The 23,798-nt window shown below is 49.8% G+C and overlaps 1 long non-coding RNA gene across 1 annotated transcript in view; it reads left to right on the forward strand.

Moving 5' to 3' along the window:
• LOC122431254 overlaps window positions 1-23,798 on the forward strand; it is a 200,143-nt gene that overhangs the window by 24,321 nt on the left and 152,024 nt on the right. The window contains exon 2 of the long non-coding RNA XR_006266470.1: window positions 19,773-19,973. This is a non-coding gene — a long non-coding RNA (uncharacterized LOC122431254). The remainder of the gene's footprint in view (window positions 1-19,772; window positions 19,974-23,798) is intronic.

Genomic DNA, 23,798 nt, shown 5'->3' on the forward strand with positions numbered 1-23,798 from the left:
TTTTCCAGAAGAGGACTTCTCCAGTTCAGTTCAGTTACTCAGTCATGTCTAACTCTTTGCGACCCCATGGACTGCAGCACGCGAGGCTCCCCTGTCCAGAGGACCGCTATTCAGTAGTTAACAGCCACATTCCTCCTGCAGACAAAAGAGCATCCAGGGATGAGTCACTGCCCCTCCCAGACACGCCTTCTCTTATCATTGCACAGGGTGCTGAAGAGATAGAAGGTATTTAATACTTAGGGTTGGGACCCGAGTTCTCCTCCCTCCTAGATAACTAGTTCTCTTTCCTTTTCACTAGGGACTAAGCAGGGAAGTGGGAAGAGGTTGGTGTTAATGATGGGAACTGATCTTTCCCCTCAAATCAAGAAAAGATCAAACTTCATATCCCTAAATGGCCTTGAGGAATCTTGGCTCAAGTTTCCTTGCTAAATTCCCAGGAATAGCTAAGAAACTAAAGAACAAGCATGAAGCGATCCTAGTCAGCTGTCCTTTCCAAGCAAGAGGAATGGACTGGGACACCCTGTGAAGCCAAGAAGATATGAGTAAGGCTGTGTTTCAAAGTGGTTACAACCATGGGTTTGGGGCCACAGGGAGTTGGCTTTGAATTCTGACCCTGCTATTCTGTGAAGATTGGGCTCGGGTGTGCTCAGTCGTGTCTGACTCTTTGTGACCCCATGCACTGTAGCTCGCCAGGCTCCTGTGTCTGTGAAGATTGGGCTTGGATGTGCTTAGTCGCGTCTGACTCTTTGTGATCACATGGACTGTAGCTCTGCAGGCTCCTGTGTCCATGGGATTCTCCAAGCAAGAGTCCTGGAGAGGGTTGGCATTTCTGACTTCAGGGGATCTTCCTGACCCAGGGATGGAAGCCACATCTCCTGCACTGGCAGAGGGATCCTTTACTGCCTGGGTCATCTGAAAAGCCCAGTGAGATTGCCCTCTCAGCTCTCTCTAATCCTCAGTTCCTGTCTCTAGAAGTGGATGACAACAGTGTCCACCTATGTGTGCAGTAAAGTGCTATGTCCAGTGTCTGGTGACGTGACGTCGCTCAGTCATGTCCAACTCTTTGTGACCATTTCCTTCTCCAGGGGATCTTCCTGACCCAGGGATCGAATCTGGGTCTCCTGCATCGCAGGCAGACGCTTTACCCTCTGAGCCACCAGGGAAGCCCTACTCCTAACAATCAATAAATGATAGCTGTTATTATTACTTAAGGAGGAAAGAAGCAATGACTCAGCACAGAACTAGCCATTTAGCATAGAAATTCCTCTTATAGTCTATTACCACCATCTCCACCACCACAGCACATTTTACTAATGTCTATAAAATCTTGACACGGTGCAGTGTCTTGCCTCAAATGATATAATGAAGAAGCCAGGAAGTGGGTGTGGTGAGATGCGATGCATGTGTTAAGATATAGTCCCAAGTTAGGGATGAGGATAAGTTTACTACTTCTTTGGTCATTAGAATTATTATGACAGTCCTACCAGCAGGTGAGAGGTATCATTGTCATGGTCCAGTTTCCTTCTGTTTTCTGGATAAAGATGTGGTCTTTGGTTTTTAAAGCTCCCCATGTCTTTGCATCTGTAACTGAAAACGATAATCAGAGAAATGTTTCTAGAAATACCAGCAGGAACTGAATGCTAGTTTCTGTTTAAGAGCCCATCTGTAAAGGTGGATACTCTGGGACTTTATTAAACTCTCGTCAATAGGATGCTGGCATTAAAGTTGCGGGTGGCTGCAAGCAGCTATGTTGTTCTTGTTTAGTTGCTCAGTCATGTCCAAGTCTTTGAGACCCCATGGACTGCAGCCCGCCATGCTCCTCTGTCCATGGGATTTCCTAGGTAAGAATACTGGAATGGGTTGCCATTTCCTTCTCCCGGGGATCTTCCTGACCCAAGGGTTGAACCCACATCTCCTGCATTGGCAGGCAGATTCTTTACCACTGAGCCCCTAGGGAAGCCCACAAGTAGCTATAATGGTAAGGAAAACAGTAAGAAGCCCTTCGGTGCCAAACAGCTGGTCTCTGCTAGGTAAACAGAGTCCGCTCTGAGGAAATAGTTCAATCAGCTAAGTCTGTGAAATCCACATTGTGGCCATTTATCACAGTTGAATTGCAACTTATTGCAGAAGTGGTTCAGGCTAAGTGAGAGACTGAGGTGCCTTATTTGAAAGCTCCTCCTTCTATTGCTCAGCCCAAGAGCAGGACCGAAGGGATTTGAAAATAAGGAAAAGTGAGACTTCAAGAAGGTTTGGACCTTCTTTACCAGAAAGCCACAAAGTGTTGGCTCTGGGAGGAATCTCAGCAATGAGCTTATATCCTGATCCAAAGCATTCATTTTACAGATGGATTCATCTTACTCAGGTCTACACGGGTAGAGTGCTGAAGGTCACTGGAGACTAGAGTCCAGATTTCCTGCTTTCTGGTCCTGGTTCCTCTCCTTCCAGAAACCATTGGCACCTGTTTGTGGATTGCCTGCTGGGTACAAGGGTGTAGAGGGCCTAAGACACTTCCCCTTACAACATGGTACCATGTAGTCAGAAAAACAAGATATGTTCACATGAAATAGTAATAGTACTATCTGGGGCTTGTGTGTTAGGCATCGTCAGTGTGATGGGAGTGGAGGCAGACAAGGAGAGACGGCCTCAATTTTTATGGGCCAGGGAAGTTTTCAGAGAAGCTGGGATTTCTCAGGAGGGCCATGAAGAACACACACGATTTGGATGGGAGGAGAGGAAGGCCATTCTAAATAGGACATCGGCATGTTCAGAAGAGCGAAGTTAGGACAGTAAAAGGAACGGTTGTGAGTCAGAGAATTTGGCTGAGGTGATCATTTGCCTGGGATCACAGATGTTATAATTGGAAGATACTCCAGATATCCTGAGGTTCACTATCCTCATTTTACTGCTGAAACTATTAGGTCCAGAAAGTTGAAGTGGCTTGGCCAAGGTTACATGACTGTGAAGCGCAGACTGGGGCTTAGAACCTTAGACTGCGACCTTTATCTAGTATGTTTCCCCTTGCTCTCTGCTGACCTAGGGCAGTGATAACAGAGAGACAGACAGCCTACAGAGGACCTTGCAGGAGATGCAACACATTTGTGCATTAAGCCCTGAAACCTTTGACTGTTTTTGAACTGGGCACTAACACTTGGTCAGAGTGATGGACTAAGTGTGGCATGCAGGACAGATGGGAGGGACCGAAAGGAAAGGCAGATAGAGAAACCAGTTAAAGAGACTCAGACCTAGGCCAGCTATGAGATAACTGAGGTGGTAGCAGAAGAGAAAATGAAAGAGGAGAGGATGACTGAGAGAGATTAAGCCATCAGCTATGGGAGAGTCAGGGACCAGGGGAAGATGTGATCAAAGCCTACCCGGCAAGTTTAGGATTGACCAGTTGTCCATGGAAGAAATCCCCTTACACTCTCCCTTTAGTTCTTTACTCACTTATTCATTCTTTCTTTCAACCAATACTTCTGAGTCTGTGGAAGGTGTTCCATGTTCACCCAGCCAGTGACTCACTGAACGTGTTGTTTCTGTTGTTTTCTTGGAATCTGCTCTCTTGTACTCTTCTTGGTCAGAGATATTGGAGAGAACCCAGGCAAAATCAGGAGAATGGCGTGGTTATTGAAAAGAGGAGAATCTGATTGTCTGGAAGGCTGTTGAAATGCCAGCTAGATTTTGAATAGGAGGAGGAGCAAGGTGTCCTGGGAAGGGGGCAGGCGGGCCCTGTGCATGCAGAAGCTCTTGATCTTAGGGAGGATAAACGATGCCAGTGTGGTGGCAACAAAGGCACCCTTGTGCCCTTAGTAGCTGCCTGTACCAGTGATGAGCGACCTTAGTCCTGGGGCCAGGCTGGGGTGGCTCTTGGCACTGGCTGCTGCCCCCCACCCCTGGAGAGGGGAAGAGACTTGTGTCCATGATCAGAATGGGGGCAGGTGCTGGGGGCTCCTTATGTCAGAGGGAGACCCGGAGATCACAGGTGGAGAAGATGGAGGGCTGCTGAAGGCAGTCCGTTCCTTCCTTCCCACTCAGTCTCTCAGCGACTGCTACCCCACCCTGATCCCTGGGCACCTTTAATAACCATGGTTTGTCCCTCTCTGCTTGGTCATTGTGATTGTTTTTATCCAAGGTTTAGTCTTCCCAACTGGACTCTTGAACAAATATGTCAAATAGGTCAAAACATGGACAAACTAGCAGATTGGTTGGAACCGTATTGGGAAGCATTCTGTCCTGCACCTGGGCCAAGTATAACAATTCTAGGCAGACTGTGAAATGATTTGACTTATTTTTATTTCTGTCTCCTAATAATACCAAGAGAAAACATGGTGAAAGCAGGCCCACAAAATAGGCTGGGGGAAACACAGTCAAAACCTCCAAGTCCCATTTTCTACATCTACGTTCTTATTCCTGCCCTGCAAGTAAGTCCATCTGTACCACTTTTCTAGATTCCATATATATGCGTGGACAATATACAGTATTTGTTTTTCTTTTTCTGACTTGCTTCACTCTGTATGACAGTCTCTAGGTTCATCTATATTTCGCTCCTTTTTATTGCCGAGGAAACCAACACAATATTGTAAAGCAATTATATTCCAACTGAAAAGAAAAGAACACAAATAACAAATGTTGGTGAGATGTGGAGAAAAGGGAACCCTTAGGGAAAAAAAACCACAAAACTCTTCAAGCCAAATAGCTTCCCATTCAGCTTCTGAAATGCATGATTGTTGTGAGCATCCTCTGGTGCCTCTCGTACCCTCTGAGGTCAGGGTGAAAGTGAAACTCACTCAGTCATGTCCAACTCTTTGCGACACCATGAACAATACAGCCCATGGAATTCTCCAGGCCAGAACACTGGAGTTGGTAGCCTTTCCCTTCTCCAGGGTATCTTTCCAACCCAGGGATCAAACTCAGGTCTTCCATATTGCAGGTGGGTTCTTTACCAGCTGAGCCACAAGAGAAGCCCAAGAATACTGGAGTGGGTAGCCTATCCCTTCTCCTGGGGATCTTCCCGACACCAGGAATTGAACCCAGGTCTCCCGTATTGCAGGCAGATTCTTTACTAGCTGAGCCACCAGGGAAGCCTGAGGTCAGGGTGATTTGGGTTTATAGAGTGTTCTGGAAACCTTGCCCTGCTGCCAACTAGTGTGTGAGTTTCGTAAATTACACTGAATTTCTCTGGACTTTCTTCTTCATCTGTAACAGCTATATGGATCCTCCTTTGCGTAGTGTTAGCAGGGCAATTTATCAAGTCTCTGGCTAAAAGGAGGTGTGGCTTAGGACTAGATCTGGGTGAGACCAGCTCAGAGCTTAGGACCTGGTGTTTAAGTCATACTGGTATCTCAGAGTTATTTCCTATGTGAGATTCTAGGATCAGAGAAGATGGACCTCAGAGAAACATGACCATTAGGAAAGAGGTGACGGCAGTGGAGGCTGCCGAGCCCGAGTTCATCCTGAAGGCTCCCTGGACACCATGGACTGATACCCATTTAGACTTGATTCCTGGAGGCCCAAGGGGCCGAGCACTGTGTGGTTAGGGGAGTCATGTCCCGGCAGGAAAGACTCAGTGACTTGTGCAAGCTGCAAGCTGAGCCAGGAATGCAACCCAGGCGTCCTGACTCCACGCCCTTCCCAGTGATAAGGCCCCTTCCCGCTCCCTGCATCCTGGGCTGGACAGCCCTGGAGCCAAGGGAGTGACCTCAGGGCGTCCGGTGAGCTCATTCTGCAGCCCTGGTGTGGATGTGGACGGCGCTGTCCCAGATCTGAGGGCAGGGCTTCACAGCCTGGGTTTTTCAGAGGCCAGTGCTGGGAACAGGCCCTTCCCTGGAGACTAGAAGGAGGCGGTGTGCTTTGAGAAGGTTCCACGGGCCTGGGCCCGAGAGCCGGTGAAGCACTGAAGGCAGGGGAGAAAATGATTTATGAGCGAAACCTACATGAGCAGAACTGGCTGGCTTGACCTCAGCACCAATGGAGGGGCGTGGGAGAACATTCTGTAAATACTTTAGAGGCATCGGTGCCAGAGAATAGCAGCTGAACCTGGATGTCAGGGAGGGGAGGGAGCACAGGGCTAGGTCGGTCAGGGAAATCTCTTCCGGAGCCATTGGGAGGCAGGCCTCCTCTGTTTGGGCATCGTCTTGTGGCACTGGGTTTGACGGTTGGCAGGTCCCAGGATACAGACCACGGGGGCCAGAGAAACAGGCCCAGATCACTTTTCCTGTAGGGAAATTGGGCAGAAATCATAAGGCAAGACAGGCAGTGAGGACAAGGTGAAAGGGAGAGCCCTGCCCTTCCTCTCTGTGTCCTGTTCTATTCAGTTTTCCGAGGACCGTGTTATCTGTGAGTCCTGCCTCTTCCCCTCCCGCAGGGCCCCTCCCTGTACCATCTTTCTAGCCAAAGCCTCCCAGCCTTCACCCCCTCCAGGAAGCCTGACCCAGCCTCGAAGACTGTCACAATGCACCCTTCACACCTTGAAGGGCCACACAGGGCTAGGACCTGCACGCCTCCTATTGCAGTGACCAGGGGATGTCTTTCTCTTTCAGCTGGGTTCATGGGAAGCCTTATAGGGCGGGGTGGCAGCTGTGGGTGTAGCTGGGGCACCAGGACAGCTGTGGTAGGTGGCATGGAACTTGAGTCACACATTCATGAAGCTCACTCATTGCCTCTGGTCCTGCTCAAGCTCAGCTTCTGAGACACCCTTTCTGGTTTAGGAGGACTGTCACTGGGAACGTCAGTGTTGTGACCTGGTGGGTCTGACGGAGCTCAGCTTACAGTGGGTAGCCTGACTACCGTCACTTGGTGTCCCGTGGGCCAGCGTCTCTACCAGGAGCTGGTCAGAGCTAATGATTGTCCTTGGATGATTTGTAAATCCCTGCTGTATAGCTCCTGAGGTGACATAAGACTCATCCAGTGGATGACAAATGAGACATGACTTAGGCCTTTACTGATGGCACATGTCTATGTGCTATGCTGAAGAAGGTTCTAGAAAGGTAGTCTCCAAAATGGCGTGCTGGAAGAAAATAGAAATTCTAGTGTTATTTTAACTTTCATTATAAGAAAGGAATTAGGATGTTCCTACATTTATATTCAGATGTCAGTCTGAATATACCCTTACTTCATATCTGTGTTAGAAGGTCTCATGCCACCTGTTCCACAAGATATCCTGAGGGAAGGATAAGAATTTCACAACTAAAAGTTCATAGATCTGCTTTCAGAACATTGTAATATATTGCAGTTTATGTTCCAGATCAGTAAAGTGATGAATCATATTTGATTTAAGAGGTGTCCCTGGTGACTCAGATGGTAAAGAATCCGCCTGCAATGCAGGAGACCTGGGTTCAATCCCTGGGTCGGGAAGGTCCCCTGGAGGAGGGCATGGCAACTCACTCCAGTGTTCTTGCCTGGAGAATCCTGTGGACAGTGGAGCCTGGTGGGCTACAGTCCATGGAGTTGCAAAGATTCGGACACGACTGAGCGACTAACACTACTACTTCTACTACCTGATTTTAGTTAAATAAATGCTCACAACGTGAAACAAAAAAATCCCTCCTGTAGACAGCATAGGCTTGCTTCAGAATTCCAAGACTTGCTTTATGATGTTTCCCCTAAGTGCATTGTAGTAACTATTACATCGTTTCTTTTCCCGGCACTGCCGCTCCCAACACCAGCATGTCTGCCAGATGAAATGGCCCAAGTGACGGGGCTGTTAGCACCATGACCTTGATCTCCTGCAAAGAACGTCCCTCTGGATGCCTCCAGGAATGGGAGCCAGTATTTGTCGGTGTGAAATGTGTTGCTTTAAGAACCCAGAATGGGACTCCCCTGCGGTCCAATGGTTAGGACTCCAACTTCCAGTGCAGGGGGTGTGGGTTCAATCCCTGGTCGGGAAGCTAAAATCCCACATGCCTCATAGTCAAAAAGCCAAAACTTAAGACAGAAGCAATATCGTAACAAATTCAGTAAAGACTAAAAACGGTCCACACACACACACACAAATCTAAAAAACAAACAAACAACAACAAAAAAAACTCAGGGCACCTTACCAGGCATTGAGCATCCTTCTTTATGGGAGTATGCAGGATGCAGCAATGGGGCTTTTATTTAGATGGACAAACTGGTGCCTCTTTCTATTGGACCCTGAACACTTAATTGAAGTGACTGGTCCCTGAATCCTCATAGGTTTTAAAACCGCTCCTGGAGTCAGCATGAGGTTGCTGAAGTGCTGGGTCAGGGTGATACCCTGCAGGCTGTCTAGGCAGTCAGAGCTCTTTGGATTATGTTGTGACAGATAATGGGTGAGTTCAGACAGTCCTGTGGAAAATCTGTAAAGGAATATTGTTTTCTGCCGCACATAGGTGCAAACTGTGTCTGATTCTTTCTCTTTTTAATTGGAATGGAAAAGAATACATTTGCAGAGTCAGTGGTCACATACCCCGAGGCCTTATTAATCTGCTCTTGCAATAAGGTCATTTTGGACACAGCAGCTGCAACGGCGGTTCCTGCACATTTAGGCCTGTGGTAGTTCACAGTTACTCTCCATGGTTTTTTGGTTTCTGCAGGGATCAGACTAGTGATTTAAATGAAACATTATGGGGATCAGAGAGCCAGCATCTTGTAGGTTATTAGGGGTGACACGCATTCTGTCATTCCCCAGGGACAACATATTCTGGCTGGGGGTGAGGGCAGCCATTCAAAGGTTCCCAATTAGCTTTTCCAACTCTGATAGATCTTGTCCCAGAAGCCAGGGACCCAATGCAGGGGTTACTACAACAGCCAAGTATCCAAGGCCAATGACATCCTCGGGGGCAATGGACGGCAAGTCTGTGGACACAGGAGGCCCCCCCATGAGCTGCACTTCAGCCAGGACTACATTTGTGACCTGGCTCCAGAGGCCTTACCCTAACAGAGAAGTCGTTCTGATGCTTTGGGTCTCTGGATGCAGATGTCAACTAGGACCCTCTGTGCCAACTGTCCCAGAGGACTCTGGGTATTCCCTTTCCCTGATATTCTGCCCCCTGAGCAAATGGTCATAGGACCTTTTGGGGAACCGCAGGGTAGATATTTGCCACGGGGCTGCAGGTCCGGCTTCTCAGGAATCAAGTCGTCTCTCCATCAGAGCTTCCAGGCAGCTCTGGAGCCAGCGATCCGGCAGAGAACCGTGTTTCTTTTTGAGGTGACCATCCGCCTTCATCTCTCACTCCAGCCGTGATGACTTTGGGGGTTATAGACAGACAACAGCACCCAGTGCCTCCGCTTCCTGGGAGCTCTGTCTTTCCTGTGGATGTTAAGAAACCAGACGTTGTGACTTCCTTTCCCAACATCAGATTTAACCGGAAATCCTACATTTCATGTGCTAAATCCTGCAATCCCGGCCCCCTCTAACTTTAGCGATAGGTGGCCGGGGAAGAACTGTCTTTGTGTTCCGTAGGAATGAATGTAATCAATGCCTTAACTGGCTTTCTGGCCTCACACTCGGGGTTGTCGGCCCCAGCACGCCCACTCCCCGAGCCCCATGCTGCCTTCCTGTCCTCGCTGCCAGAGCAGCTGGAGCGTTTCCGCTTGCTGAGTGGCCCTTGCTTTTCCCTGCCCTTTAGGACCCACCCCAGCAGCTGTTTGCCTCCTTCCCTGGGGCCCTTGCTAGGGTGTTAGGCCCATTAATCAAACAGAGAGCCCTGAAGTCAGTGAGTGTTTGCTGACCCAGCCTTACATCCTGGCCACTTTGTTTTTGTTTGTTTGTTTTTGTTTTGTTCTGCTCCTATGCCCTGAAATGAACATACCAAGGATCCAATATCCCTTTTTTCCTCTTTTTAAAAAAATTGAGGTATAGTTGATTTATCATATTAGATTAGTTTCAGGTGAGTAGCAGAGCGCTTCAAAATTTTTGTAGTCACATAAATGCACCTGTCAATGGAGGAGACAAAAGAGGACTGGGTTTGATCCCTGGGTTGGAAAGATCCCTTGGAGGAGTGCATGGCCACCCACTCCAGTATTCTTGCCTGGAGAATCCCATGGACAGTGGAGCCTGGCAGGCTACAGTCCATGGGGTGACAAAGCGTTGGACACGACTAAAGCGACTAAGCATACAAGCATCCTGGCTACTTTGATCTAGTGCCTTTAAACTCAAGCCCAGGGGTAATCCCTTGGGATCTGCTGGTAAACGGGGCTAATTCTTGCATTTATTCCAGGGGATAGTTTCTTGCCTTCCATATATTGTTAGATATGTTAGCATATCTAAAATGTGGAACCGTTAGAGTCACAGAGCTGAACTAATCTCTAGTTACCGTGCCAGTACCCAGGAGAGGATGAAGTGTACTTCTAAGGGGACACCTGCTGCCTTGTGGGGGGAGGGCCCTGGAGCACCAGCAATCATTGAAGGACCAGCTCTCTGCAGGGAAGGGTGGGCCATATCTGAAAGGCCCAAGGCTCTGGAAGGACAGGAAATCTGGGGGGTCAATATCTTCCCTCAGGGAGTCCCTATAGTCACAGCGTCTCACATTTGCTCGCCAGGCCTCTCCCTTTGGCAAAAAGAGACCCTCTGGTTGAGTATTTAAATGTTTCTGGAGCTCTGTGACTCCGACAGTCTGTCGTATAACTGGGTCTGTTTGTCCACTCCAGGGGACAAGGGCCTTCCTGGGGGCTCCTGTGAAGGCCCTCTAGCTCATGCATGAAGCTGTTAAGTGTTAGGGGCCATGGTCTCCATCTCTTTTCAGGGCAGCACTGTAACTTAGCAGTAATGAGCCAACTCTGCTATCTTTGTAGGTTTATTCTTCCCATATATTATTTTGCTTTCTTTTTTAAATTAACTTTCATTGGAATACAGTGGCTTTACAATGTTGTGTTAGTCTCTGCTGTATGGCAAAACGGATCAGCTGTATGTTTACACATATGCCCTCTTTTTGGGATTTCCTTTCCATGTAGGTCACCACAGAGCACTGGGTAAGGTCCCTGTGCTGTACAGCAAGTTCTCATTGGTTACCTACTTCATTCATAGTCGTGTATATATATCAGTCCCAGTACCTCAATCCATTCCAGCCCCTACTTCCCTCCTTGGTGTCCATACATGTGTTCTCTACGTCTCTGTCTCTATTTCTGCTTTGTAAATAAGCTCATCTAAACAAGTTTTTAAAATTCCACATATATGTGTTAATATTTTCTCTTTCTGACATTTCTCTGTATGACAGTCTCCAGATCCATCCATGTCTCTGCAAATGGCACAATCTGTAGGCATTATCCTTCCCATATTTTAAAAATGCCACAGCATTCCTCTCTCCTGGGATACTTCCCAGGGCACCATGGGTGATATTTTTAGCAACACGAGCCAGAGACCATCTGTACCTCCTCCACCCACAGGGATGGTGGTGGGGGGATCCAGTCCCCAACCCTCGTCTTCCTCTTCTTGGATCACTCCTGGGGCTACTTGTGTTGGGCGTGTCCTCAGAGAAGCAGATGCCAGGAAGGATGGAAGAAGATGTGGAGGGGCTGGGGGCCTGGGGGAGCTGGGGGATCAGTCAGCCTGTGGTATCAGTCTGTCCCTGGGTGAAGGTGAAAGAAACAAGGGAAGGTGGTGGAAGCATTTTGGTCAGCACTCAAGCTCTAGGAGAGTTCTGCAAGACTGCAGGGGAGTGTTCAAGCCCAAGTGGCTTGTCAGAGGTATTCTGGGTCTTATTGTTGTCGACCTGCTGAGAGTCCCTGCCATTTGCTGGAAACCGCTGGTGAGACGGGAGGCCTCAGAGTCAGCAGGGGTGGAGTTCAGAGGGTGGTATCTGGGGTGGCCCGTCAGTCAGGCTCCTGTTGCTGGGGACATGAGAGGTGCATTTCCGTGCTTCCCACAGGGACCATGTCCTTTTTTTCACTGCACGATTTGTGGAATCTTAGCTTCCTGACCAGATATCAAACCTAAGGCTCCGGAAGTGAGAGTGCCAAGTTTTAATCACTGGACCACTGAGAAATTTCTGACGGTGTCCTTAAGATCTCTAGACTCTGAGGCTGAGTTGGCACCACCTTCAAAATTCTAGAGGTATTTTTTTTTTTTAATGTGGTCCATTAAAAGATTCTTTTTAATTGAATTTGTTACAATATTGTTCCTCTTTTATGTTTCAGGTTTTTTTGTTTTTTGCCATGAAACATGAAATCTTAGCTTCCCAAGCAGGGGTCAAACCTGTATCCCCTGCATTGAAAGGGGAAGTCTTCACCACTGGACCACCAGGGAAGTCCCTATTCCAGAGGATCTAACAGAGGGTGTTATACCCTTGGCTTGGCCTGTATCCTGCCTCCTCCATGCTATTAATATATTGGCAGCTTCCTATATTTGGTCTGTGCTGTAATTTAATTTGTCATAGGCTAGGCTATATTTTAATTTGAAAATTTTTACTGGGTAGAGAGACGAGATAAATTGCTTTGTTTATATTCTTTCTAAAATCTGAGTGCAAATTGATCAGTTATTTCAAAGTTTTCTTTCTTTCTTTCTTTTTTTTTTATAATAGCCTACAAGTCATGCTCTGGAAAGGACTCCCCAGGTGGCACTAGTGGTAAAGAATCTGCCTGCCAATGCAGGACACGCGGGTTTGATCCCTGAGTTGGGAAGATGCTCTGGAGAAGGAAATGGGAACCCACTCCAGTATTCTTGCCTGGGAAATCCCATGGACAGAGCAGCCTGGCGGGCTATAGTCCATGGAGTTGCAAAGAGTCAGACATGACTGGAGACTTAGCACGCAAATTTTGTTTGAATCCTGGGTCTCTCTCTATCAAAACAGAAACATCTGTGATTTCCAAGGGGCTCTCAAGATCCCAGTGAAACCAACAGAAACTGCTGACTAAGAAGGATATAACTATGGACCACTATCCCAAGTGTACCCGGGGTTGGGAGGTTAGCCTCACATTGTGTCGCCATGACAAAGTACAGCTTGCTGAAATTTGGTTGCCAGGTACCACCCTGCACCCTGGTCTGTGTCAAGGAAGCAGCCTGGCCGTGGAGAGGAAATGAGCTCCTCCCTGCCAGATGCTTCTTTTCCTCTCATCCCAACAGTAAATGCTGCTTCAGGGGGCTCTGCATTATAGAGTGGACCAGGGAGTCATGGGAGGGAGGGTGCTGAAGGATTTATTGTCCAGTGAACAAAGGCCAAAGGATTCCTTTTTGGAAGTTTCCTTTGGGGTCTCGGGCCATCTGTACAGAGCAACCCAAGCAGAAACCCGATGGCCACACAGATCTGGCAGTTTGCTTTTTGTGGTCTTCCTCTTTCTTTCAGAATCCCTGCCCCGCTCCGGTTGCCCACTGCACATCTCAGCATCTCTGGCTGGCCTTTTTCTTGGCTGTAAACTTTCTAGCTCCATCTCCAAGGGATTGTCCTAATTTCAGGGTTGGAACCTCCTCACCTTTAAATTGCTCTATTGGTTTCTCAAGAAAAATGAGATAATGGATCTGAAAGTGCAGTAACAGGAAAAAGGAGAAGAATGGAGAAAGAAACACAAAGCATAATCCCTCTCAAGCTCCATGCTCACTGGGCATTTGATAGAAATAGAGAGAGCTGGCTTGGCCAGAAAAAGGAGAGGTGTTTGGGAGAAAGGGGACAGGGAGGGAAATTTCTAATGGAGAAGTGGCCCTTCCTTTAGGGACATTTTAACTGGGGACCACAGGGAATCTGAGCCTAAGATCTCCGAGAGTTGACAGAGCTCATGGCAGCAAGCTGTGGGGCTTGCAACTTCCTGACATGGAAACTCAGGTAGCGAGCATCTCAAAGGTTAAAAGTTCACCTAGATCAACCCTCACCTGCTCCCCACTTCTCTCTCCATCCCACGCTCAGTCCTCCCGGACAACTCAGCTTCCTTTTGCCCTCTGGTTCGATACATCCAACATGCTGAGATAGAGCTTTCTCCCCTTGGGCAAGTCTACAGTGCTTTACTATCGCCAGCCTTTCTGATCCACTATTCTCTGGAACTGGAGTTAAAGCACTGGGAGCAGGGAGTGGAGGTAAAGGATGTGGCTGAGGGTCTGGGAAAAAAGGAGGAGGGGATTTATGCATCTCCATGTGCAGGGAGAGTAGGGGGTCGAGGAGGGTGGGAGGGTACCGGGAAGAGATGCTCAGAGGCTGCTCTGAGTCCCAGCATCCCAGCTGCTCTCTTAGTAAATGTCAACCCCTCAGCAAGAGGCTGACGTTTCCCACGTGAGGGTTTACAAGGCCTTGCCTTGGCTCTAGAACACAGTTACTCCCAAAGCTCAGAAAGTCAGAAAATGATGGAGTAGCAGGGAGACAAAGAGGGGGGCCGTGGGAGAAAGAGAAAAAAGGAGAAAAGCACAAAGACAGGAAGTGATGCTGAGAGAGTGTGGACAGACAGGAGGAACCTGTGAGGAGTCAGAGGGTGGAGGGCAGAGGAAGAGAAGCCAAGTGACAGGAATGTCGTCCAGCCAGCGGCGTCTGTGCTGCACACTTGTGCCCCCAGGTCGTGGGTTCTCAGTTTTCCCTTCTTCGTCTGGGTGACCTGACTCCTCCAGGAGCAGATCCCCAAGCTGGGGAGCCCCACAGTCAGGGCAGTGGGAGGTGGGGGCTGTGACTGGAGGGCTGTTGGCACTTCTGGTCTGTCTGACGTGGTCCCCGAGCATCCCAGGAAGACCGGCCCTGGCTATTCTGCTCCGGGCAGTGCTGCCAAGCACTGTCACCACCTGGCCTCCCCCTGCCATCAGAGAGGATGCCGGCAGCTGAAAGGATATCTTTGGATAATCCCATACTCATCCCTGCCCAGCACCGCCAGCCTCAGCCAGAAGCTGAGAAACTTGAGTCGGTAGGATCCGAATTGAACCTTACAAGTTTTTATTTTGTGCCAGAGTGTAAATTTTGCTGTAGGAGGCAGAACCGAGAAGGAGCAGACACGGTACTGTGTGGTGTCAGGGGAGGGAGGCCGTCATGCTGGAGAAAAGGAGGAATCACGAACAGCTTCTCAGAAGAGGTGGCAAGTGGACTGCCATTTCGGATCTCCATGGAGCATTGGATCTCCATGGAGCATCACAGTTTCTAAGACTTTTGCATGCATTGCTTTGATGCACAATGTCATGGTAGCAAACATTGGTCAGATGGGGGAACAAGCCGCAGCCCACTGCCGAGAGCATAAATGGAGCACAAGTGTGTATAACATCCTGGGAAGCAACCGACACTCTCAGCTTTCAAAATTCTAGGAATTTATGCTGCAAACACACTGACATATGTGGGCAGATGGGCGTGAACAAGAGATCGACTATCACCATGTTAATTGTAGCAAAAGACTGAAGACACCCCAGGCGTTCATCCCTGAGACCAGATTGTGAGTTACAGGACATGCAAGTCTTGGAATTCTGTGCAGCCATCAAAAATAATACATGTGGAATCTAGAAAAATGGTACAGATGATCTTATTTGCAAAGCAGAAATAGAGACACAAACATAGAGCACAAATGTTTGGACCCCAAGGTGGGATGGAGGGGTGGGAGGAATTGGGAGATTGGGACTGACATATATATACTATGAATGAAGCAGATAACTGACGAGAACCTACAGCACAGGGAGCTCTACTCAATGCTCTGTGGTGACGTGAATGGGAAAGAAATCCAAAAGGGAGGAGATATATGTACACGTGCTGCTGATTCACTTTGCTATACAGCGGAAATTGACACAACATTGCAAAACAACTATACGCAGATAAAATTGATTAAAAAAGAATAAGGTAGCTCCCCATGTGTTGTTATGAAAACAATCTCCAAAATGTTTGTTAAGTAATGTTAAGTAAGACATAAAGCCTGGCAAAGAATGGAGTGTTACAATATATTTTCATTTGTGTAACGATTGAGCAGGTGTGTTTATGAAGGAAGAGGAAATTTCCAGAAGGGTGCACAAAAACTGTTAACAACAGTTATTTCTGTGGAAGTAGGGTGAAGGCCTGGACTGGGAGGTGAACTGTGAAGGCATTTTCAGTAATTGCGAAATGGATCCTATAGCTAGAAGGGTACACTGAACGTATGAGACATCCAAAAGGTCATTACAAAACACAGCGGACTGAATGCATTTTCTGTGATACATCCTTGTACTCAGAATGTAATACCATTTGCATATAGTAATGTGTTACTTTTCCTACTGGAACAATCTCTGTGAGGCAGACGGCAGCATCTTTTCCCATCCCATCTTCTCAGGACCGGCAGGGGCAGTGTTCTCGGAGGGAAGGCCTGGCCCATGTGCAGAGGTGTGGGAAGGAGGGCAGCGATGCTGAAGGCATCTAAGAGGCTGGAGGAGATGGGGCAGGAGCCGGGAGCCGGGGGCTGAGCTGGGGTTGCCAGGCCGAGTCTGGAGTTCGTTAGCTTTATAGGACTTATTCAGGGTTTTGGGAAGTGACAACACCCAAGTCTTACAAGGAGGAAGTGAAGTCAAATTGACATGTACACTCTGCTATATTTGGAATGGATAACAAGGACCTACTGTAGAGCTCAGGGAACAGGGAACTCTGCTTAATATTCTGTAGTAACCTAAATGGAAAAAGAACTTGAAAAAAAAAAATAGATGCAAATAAATATATATATATGTATAACTGAATCACTTTGCTATACACCAGAAACTATCACAATATTGTTAATCAACTATATTCTAATATAAAATAAGATTAAAAAAATCAAACTCTCCGAAGGTCAAGAAGTTGCAGAGTAGCCCAGCTGAGGGCTGGGGAAGGGGCTGGTTTTCCCGTCCAGACTCTAGGAGCAGTGAAGGCAGCACCTTCGGCCCTGCTGGGGGCGTCCTGTCCCCTTTCCACAGCCGAGGAGACTGGCTCTAAGGCGGAGCGGGTGCCTTGCTCGAGGCCACACGGCTGGTACTTGGAGAGGGATGGGACGGCACGTTGCCTGGTTACAAGGTCCGTGCTCCGCTCCGCGTGCCGCTCTTGCTCTCCCTTCGTCTGAGACCCGCTCACGGTCAGGCGGACCTGCCTGCATCTTGCACTTGGAGCTGGTGGCATTGTCACTAAGATGGGCATGGAGGGGTTGCCAAGGAGCACACACACGACTTAGGAGGCCCTGGGTCCCGTCTGGTCCCTCCACCTGCCCTCCGTCAGCCATGAGGGCTTCCCCATGCATGAGGAGACTGCAGGGCAGAGGAGCAGTGTTGAGAGGGGGTGCTCCCCGAGTGCGCATGGCCTCTGGGGTGTGCGGGCCTGGGAGTCAGAGCCCCACGCTCCCATTTGCTTCTCTCTAACCCTGTGGGCCCCAGAGTGGCATCCGGCAGACCCCACCCCCGTGGCCCAGCTTTGCAGGGGTCTGCGTGCAGCTCTGAGCAGCGGAAGGCATTGACGGCCCTGGTCCCCTCCTGTCCCCACGAACCCCACCACTGTTGTTTCTTAGTATTTATCTACATCCCACCGACGAGCACCATTTCCTGGTGTTGGACCCAGAACACACAGCGAGATTCGATAGAATCCTACAAAAGAGAAGAAGAAGGAAATAAAGAAAGGAAAAGAATACATGAAGCAAGGAGGGAAGGAAGGAAGAAAGGAAAAGAGGAAGGAAGGAAGAGAGAGAGAGAGACGACAGATGCTGTTGGGTGGCCTGGACTCTGGACTGTGACCCTGGTCCTTCCCAGGGTCACCCACCCCCTTCCCACTCCCGATTTGTACAAAGGCCCGTGGGATCCTAGCTATCCCCCTGCGTCTTTGCAGAACTGGTGAGGAGCAGGGCTGTTTTCATGATCTCTGTCTGGCTGTGTGCTGGCGGGGATGGCAGTGGGGTTTGGTCCCAGGGCTTTATTTGTTTTGGTGAAGCTGCAGGCTGTGACAGAGGCCTGCAGGGCTGCCTTCCTTTTCTGGGAGTTTGGTGGGAAGCACCGATGTAATAATCCTGATTTATGACTCCAGCCAACCCCCAAGTCCTGCTCCAGTCCCTGACAGAAGTAATTCTCGCTTGGACAGAAATGGGTGGGAAAAGTGCCAGTTTGCGTCTGTACTGTACATTCTTCTCCTCGACAGGATGGGGCTCCAGGAATAGTTCACCTTGATAATCTTGGCCACAGTCGGGGGTTTGTGAAGCTGTCTAAATCCAGTTTATCAGCAGGAATAAATGCCCTCAGACTTAAAAAGTGGGAAGCAGAACTTGGCTCCATGGGGTTGATGATTTACAGAGGACTGAGGAGCTGGGAATGGCTGAGGTGGAGGAGGACAAGGTCTGTGGGGCTCCGCTCACAGCCTAGAGAAGCAGCGGTGTGTCCTGTGATGGGAGGCCAGGCTCCGAGATGCATTTCCTCCCGGGAAGGATACAGCGTCTGGCATCCAATCACGTGGTGGGGACAGAGCTGCCTTTGGGGTGCTGGGGAGGTGTGGATGTGCCTTGGGGTGCCTTTGGGGTATAGGGCTGAGTCTGCAAGAGCCGTGGCCTTGAGGCTGTGCATCCTGTCCCTCAGCTGCCCACAGGCCCTGCAGTGCCTCGGTCCCCTTGTCCTTCATCCTCCTGCAGCTCCTGAAACCTATTCCTCCAAAAAGTCCCTCAGACTGACACCCCTGTGTGGGCTGTCCTCTGCCTCCACAAGGGCCACTCCAGGACCATACGGGGCCAGTCAAGTCAATGGCTTTCCTACTGGTACATTTTTTTTAAAGTTTAAAAAAATTCTGTTCTTGGCTGTTCTGGGTCTCGGTTGTTGCGTGTGGTCTTTCCCGAGCTGCGGCAAGCAGTGGCTCCTCTGTGTTGTTCCATGAGAACTTTCTGACTGCAGTGTCTTTTCTTGTTGTGCACCATAGGCTTTAGGGCGAGCAGGCTCAGTAGTTGTGACGGGCGGGCTTAGTTGCTCCGAAGCATGTGGGATCTTCCCAGACCATGGATCGAACCTGTGTCCCCCCTGCATTGGCAGGCAGATTCTTATGTGTAGCACCACCAGGGAGATCCCCAACTTGTACATTTTGCCATGTGTTCTGTGTCTGTGACAGCCTCGACGTCACCTCCATCTTCCTGCAGGTAGACTCTCAAAGAATAAATAAGCAGTGTGCTTAGGACCATAGGATCTGGAGGCAGGCTGCCCGGGCTGGTGCCTCAGCTCTGCTACTTAATGGATGTGTGATTTGGGCGAGTTTTCCCTCATTCCTCGGGCTTCCCTGGTGGATCAGGGGTTAAAGCGTCTGCCTCCAATGCGGGAGACCTGGGTTCGATCCCTGGGTCAGGAAGATCCCCTGGAGAAGGAAATGGTAACCCACTCCAGTATTCTTGCCTGGAGAATCCCATGGACGGAGAAGCCTCGTAGGCTACAGTCCACAGGGTCGCAAAGAGTCGGACACGACTAAGTGCCTTCACTTTCACTTCCCCCATACCTCAGTTTTCTCATCTGTAGTATGGGGACAGTAATCATGCAATTAAACTCATTATCAGAAGAATTAGATAGAACCATAACTTAGCTCCATGGAGAAGGAAATGGCAACCCACTCCAGTATTCTTGCCTGGAGAATCCTGCGGACAGTGGAGCCTGGCGGGCTGCTGTCCACGGGGTCGCACAGAGCCGGACATGACTGAAGCGACTTAGCATAGCATAACTTAGCTTAGTACCTAGCACATGGTTATCATTCATTATACAACCTCATCAGAAAGATTGGTGATGGCAATGGGGAGGATGGCGATGATGGTGAGGATGATGATAAAACAAGCACGGCTTTACAGAAAAAATACTGTGAACTAAAAATACTGTGAACAAATGACTGCTTTAAACTGAAAACCTTTCTGCATCTTCTGTAACTAAGCTATCTTTCACTTTTTTCTTCTGTGGTTTTTTTTGTTTTTTTTGGTAATTGGCACTGAAGCCTCCTTTCAGCTCCTCCTTGGGCCCAGCGCAGTGAAAAGAGCGTGAGCTCTGGAGTCACACAGGCCTCGGACAGAACTGTGGTCATGCATAGATCACTTAATCCCTTTGAGCCTCAGTCTTCTCATCTATGAAACGAGAGCGGTGATGGTGACTTCTCACGGGTTGAGGTGACTCCCACAGCTGACGGCAGCAGAGCCTGGTGAGTGCCCACATGCTAGTTTCCTTGTCCCTCTCTTGCTCCATACGGTCCAGGCTCCACCTACCTAAATCTTCTTTCTCTCTCAGGATCTCTTTGAGACCTGCCTGCTCCATAAATTCTCCCTCAGATAAGTGGACAAATCCCCCGTCCTTAAAACTTTCACAGCCCCAGGTCACCGAGTTGGAGATGCCAGGTCACCTTGACCCTCTGGGCTGGAATACCATTGCTTTGGGTTTTGTAATCCTGAGGCTGATTCCCTTGGACTCAGAGAATTTGCCCAGAAAATGTAGATGGGACTTGCTTCCCAGATAGAATGAAGACTCTTCAAAGGTGGTTGGTTTTCTGTCTCACCTGCCTTTGTGGATCTTGCTACTCGCACAAAGCCTGGTGAATAGAGGATCCAAGTCCATGATTACTGAGTGAAGGAAGGCACACGGGATGGCCAGAGGGGCGGGGAGACCCTCTACAGTTCAGAGTCCCCCGTTGCACCTGGGGTATGCTCTTACCAGCACCAGCCCTGCAGTTATATTGGAGGGGCTCAGGCCTCCAGAGTTTAGCTCTGTAAGCAAGGGGGATGAAACCCAAAGCTTTCTGATTAGCCTGTTCTGTTTGGATTGGCAGCAGGTTTCCACTTGGAAATGGAGCCTCGGAAGTATCAGAGTCATTCCATACGAGAGGAAGGCTTGTTGGCTCAGCCTCCAGCTTTGATGTAGAGCATATGGGCCTGGGGGTGCAACCTCAGACATTTGGGGAAGTGCACAGAGGCACTGCTTGCATTCGGGACTTCCCAGGTGTTTCTCGGGTCATTGCCATTGGCCAGGCATTCTAACTCATCCAGTGTGGCCGCAGTCTGGAATAGCAGGTTCTAACCTGGGTTCTGTTGCTAGCCAACTGTGTGATCTTAGGCCAGTCGCTTTACCTCTCTGGGCTTTAGTTTAGATCCCTTCTCACCATTCTAGGACATTTTCTGTTAGTCTGTAGCTTTTGTGACATGCTGGTCAGGAAGCACTGACATTTCTGATGTATGCAGAAGAGCTGGGGGGAGCAGGCAGAGAGACTAAGAAACGGAGATGTAAAAATGTGCCCTGAAACAGAACCCAAGGCTTCTTTCCCTGGCCCTTGGCACTGTCACTACTTCCTCCTCTGCTTCCCCCTGTCCTCAACCCACCCCCGAAGATGAGCCTCATTGGAGGGGAGCACAGGTATGCAGGACGCCCTGGACATCCCTTAACCTGCAAGCCTTGGTTTTCTCACCTGCGTGGGGACACTGACCCCACCTCCTTACTCGGGGGCGGTGAGGATGGAGAAAAGTCAGATGCGTGCTGAGCCTTGGAAAGTGTTAAACCCAGATGAACACGGGGAGTTGCGATTATGGCATAAAGCTGGCCCTGCTGGGATAAGCAGGGTGAACATTACTCTATCAGGTGACCCTTTCTTCCTTGATGATGCTTCAGTGCAATGATGCTTCTACAGCTGTTGGTCGATGGCCTGCCTATTCGGCTTTCTCTGTCCCTTTGAGGCAGAAACACCGCTGTCTGAGTCATCTTTCCTTTGCACGCTTTTCTCCCACCAGAGCAGAAAGAGCAGGTTCTGTATGATCTGGCTCACCCTGCTTATCAGGTGTGACAGCATCTCCAGGTCTTAGGAGACTTCTCTCACAATCCTCGGAGCAGATGCCAGGGACTGGGGTCAGCATGACCCCGTCTTTCATGACCTGGGCAGAGTGGGAGGTTCAGAGGAAAGGGTGTTAGTCCTGCTTTTTGGTTTCATCACATGTTAGTTGAGATAGCACAATCCAAGCCAGCTCTGTACTGAAAAGGGAGCTTGGACTTGAGAGTAGCGTCTTGCCTGAAGCCATCAGTTGAGTTAGTTTCAGAGGTGAAGGGACCAGGACTCATTTCTGCACCAGTCCTAGCGCTCTTCCTAGAATATCACACGGATTCTTTGCTTCTTCCTTCACTCCCTTGCCATCCCTCCCCTTCACCTTTGGCATTCTGCTTATTTTGCAGAGCCCACTAGCTGTAGCTCTCAGGGTGGAAAAGTTTCTGAGTGTCTGGGGCAGTCAGTCTGCTGGGCAGGGTTGAATGCCTTCAAAGCAGCTGGGGTATATTCTCAGGGGGTCACATCACCAGGGAGCACCCAGGGCACCACTTACTACACCGGTTTCTTCCCAGAAATCCTGGAGATACGGCAGGCGGAGACCCCATCCACAAGGCTGAGGGGTCCCAGACACCCCCTGTGAATTGGATTCCATTGCGGCAGCTGTCCCCTGCCCCGCACCACCCCCCCAACTTGCTGACACAGACTGAATGCCCACAGCACCAAGTGGGCCAAGACCTCCCTCCCCACACCCACCCGTCCCCACCCCTGCCCTCTCACCTCTCTGAGGGGCGTTCCATCCACTGGCGGCGTCTCCAGAGTCGCCCGGATAGCGCTGGCCCATGTCCCAGCATCCCTGTCAGCCCAGTTCCACGCTGCCTTGGGAGGGGCGCACACCCCGGGCAGGTTTCACCTTCTGGCAACAGCTGACTCTGTTTATTCAGATGAGAACAATTTTCTCCCCCTTGCACTTTCAACAAGTTCGACCTCAAGCCTCCCCGCCCCCCCGCCCACCACCCCACCTTGCTCTGCTGCCAGAAACAACACAAGGCAGAAGGAGAAGGTGCAGGGTGGGGGGACCATCTGCTCTAAACCGAGCTGTCAGCTGAGCCCCACCTTCCTGGATCTGGGGTGTCTCAGGGCCCAAATGGGCCAGTGTACAGCTAATGGGGAAGGGAGCTGTTTTATTTCCTAATCACTCTTAGAGATAACGGCTCAGCGCATGTGGGAGAGGCCTCCCCAGGAGATGCTGACCGGCAACCCCATCCCTGTTCTTCCTCCAGGGCTGGGCAGAAGCCAGTTCAGCAAGGAATGATCACTAGGGGGCCAGGCTGGGGAGCCTCAGGCTGGCCTCAGTGCCCCATCTGTGATGGGTGATCCGGACAGGTCAGGATGCAAGTCCAGGGCCAGTCCGACTCGAGTCAGCAGCCTTCCCCGGGCACGGTTACCTCTTCACTCCCAGCCAGTGACTCCCCTGAGAGGGTCTATGGGCTCAGAGTCCCTGCCCATGGAGAAGTCGGGAGAGTCACTTTCTCTGACCTTCTAGAGTTTCATGTAAGAAGACAAGCGTGCGCTGAGTGATGTTCTGATTGGGCCGGGCCATCTGTAGTGTTGAGGCCACCTGGGTGCAGGGCCGGGAAGCTGGGCTTGTTCCATCCTGTGGATGGAACGTGATGTGATGGCTGGGATCCAGCCAGGTATGGGAGGCCGAAGGGCAGGGCGGTGAGCAGCTTTCTTCAGGTATGGAGGCAGCCCAAGCCAACCTTGCTGTCATCTGAGAGCAGTTTGTTTCCCCCAGCTTGGCGTTCAAGCCTCTTAGCTCTCTCCCACCTTGCCTTCCTGACTTTGAGCTTTTCTCCTTGTCCTGCCCCAGCCCTCCCCCAGATCCATCACTCCATGAACGTTACCGGGACTTCAGGATGACTTTGCTGTCCTTGTTCCTTCTGCCTCCACTGTCCCTTCCTCTTGTCCCAACCACACCCATGAACGAGACCTCAATTATACATTTCTTCCCTGATTCTTGTGTATCTCTCTGAGGCCTTTCCCCTTCCCTCAGGAGCATTTTTATTCCTCTCTTATAGCACCAGGAATAGATCTCCCAATTGTTGTGAAGGGTGCTGCCTCTCTCACTGGACTGAGCTTCCTGAAAGAAAGATTTCCTATTTTCTGCACATGGACTGGCTCATCAGCAGGTGTGAGATAATGGCCTGAAGGGATGAACCATCC

The sequence above is a fragment of the Cervus canadensis genome, chromosome 29 (assembly GCF_019320065.1).
Source record: "Cervus canadensis isolate Bull #8, Minnesota chromosome 29, ASM1932006v1, whole genome shotgun sequence".
NCBI lineage: Eukaryota > Metazoa > Chordata > Mammalia > Artiodactyla > Cervidae > Cervus > Cervus canadensis.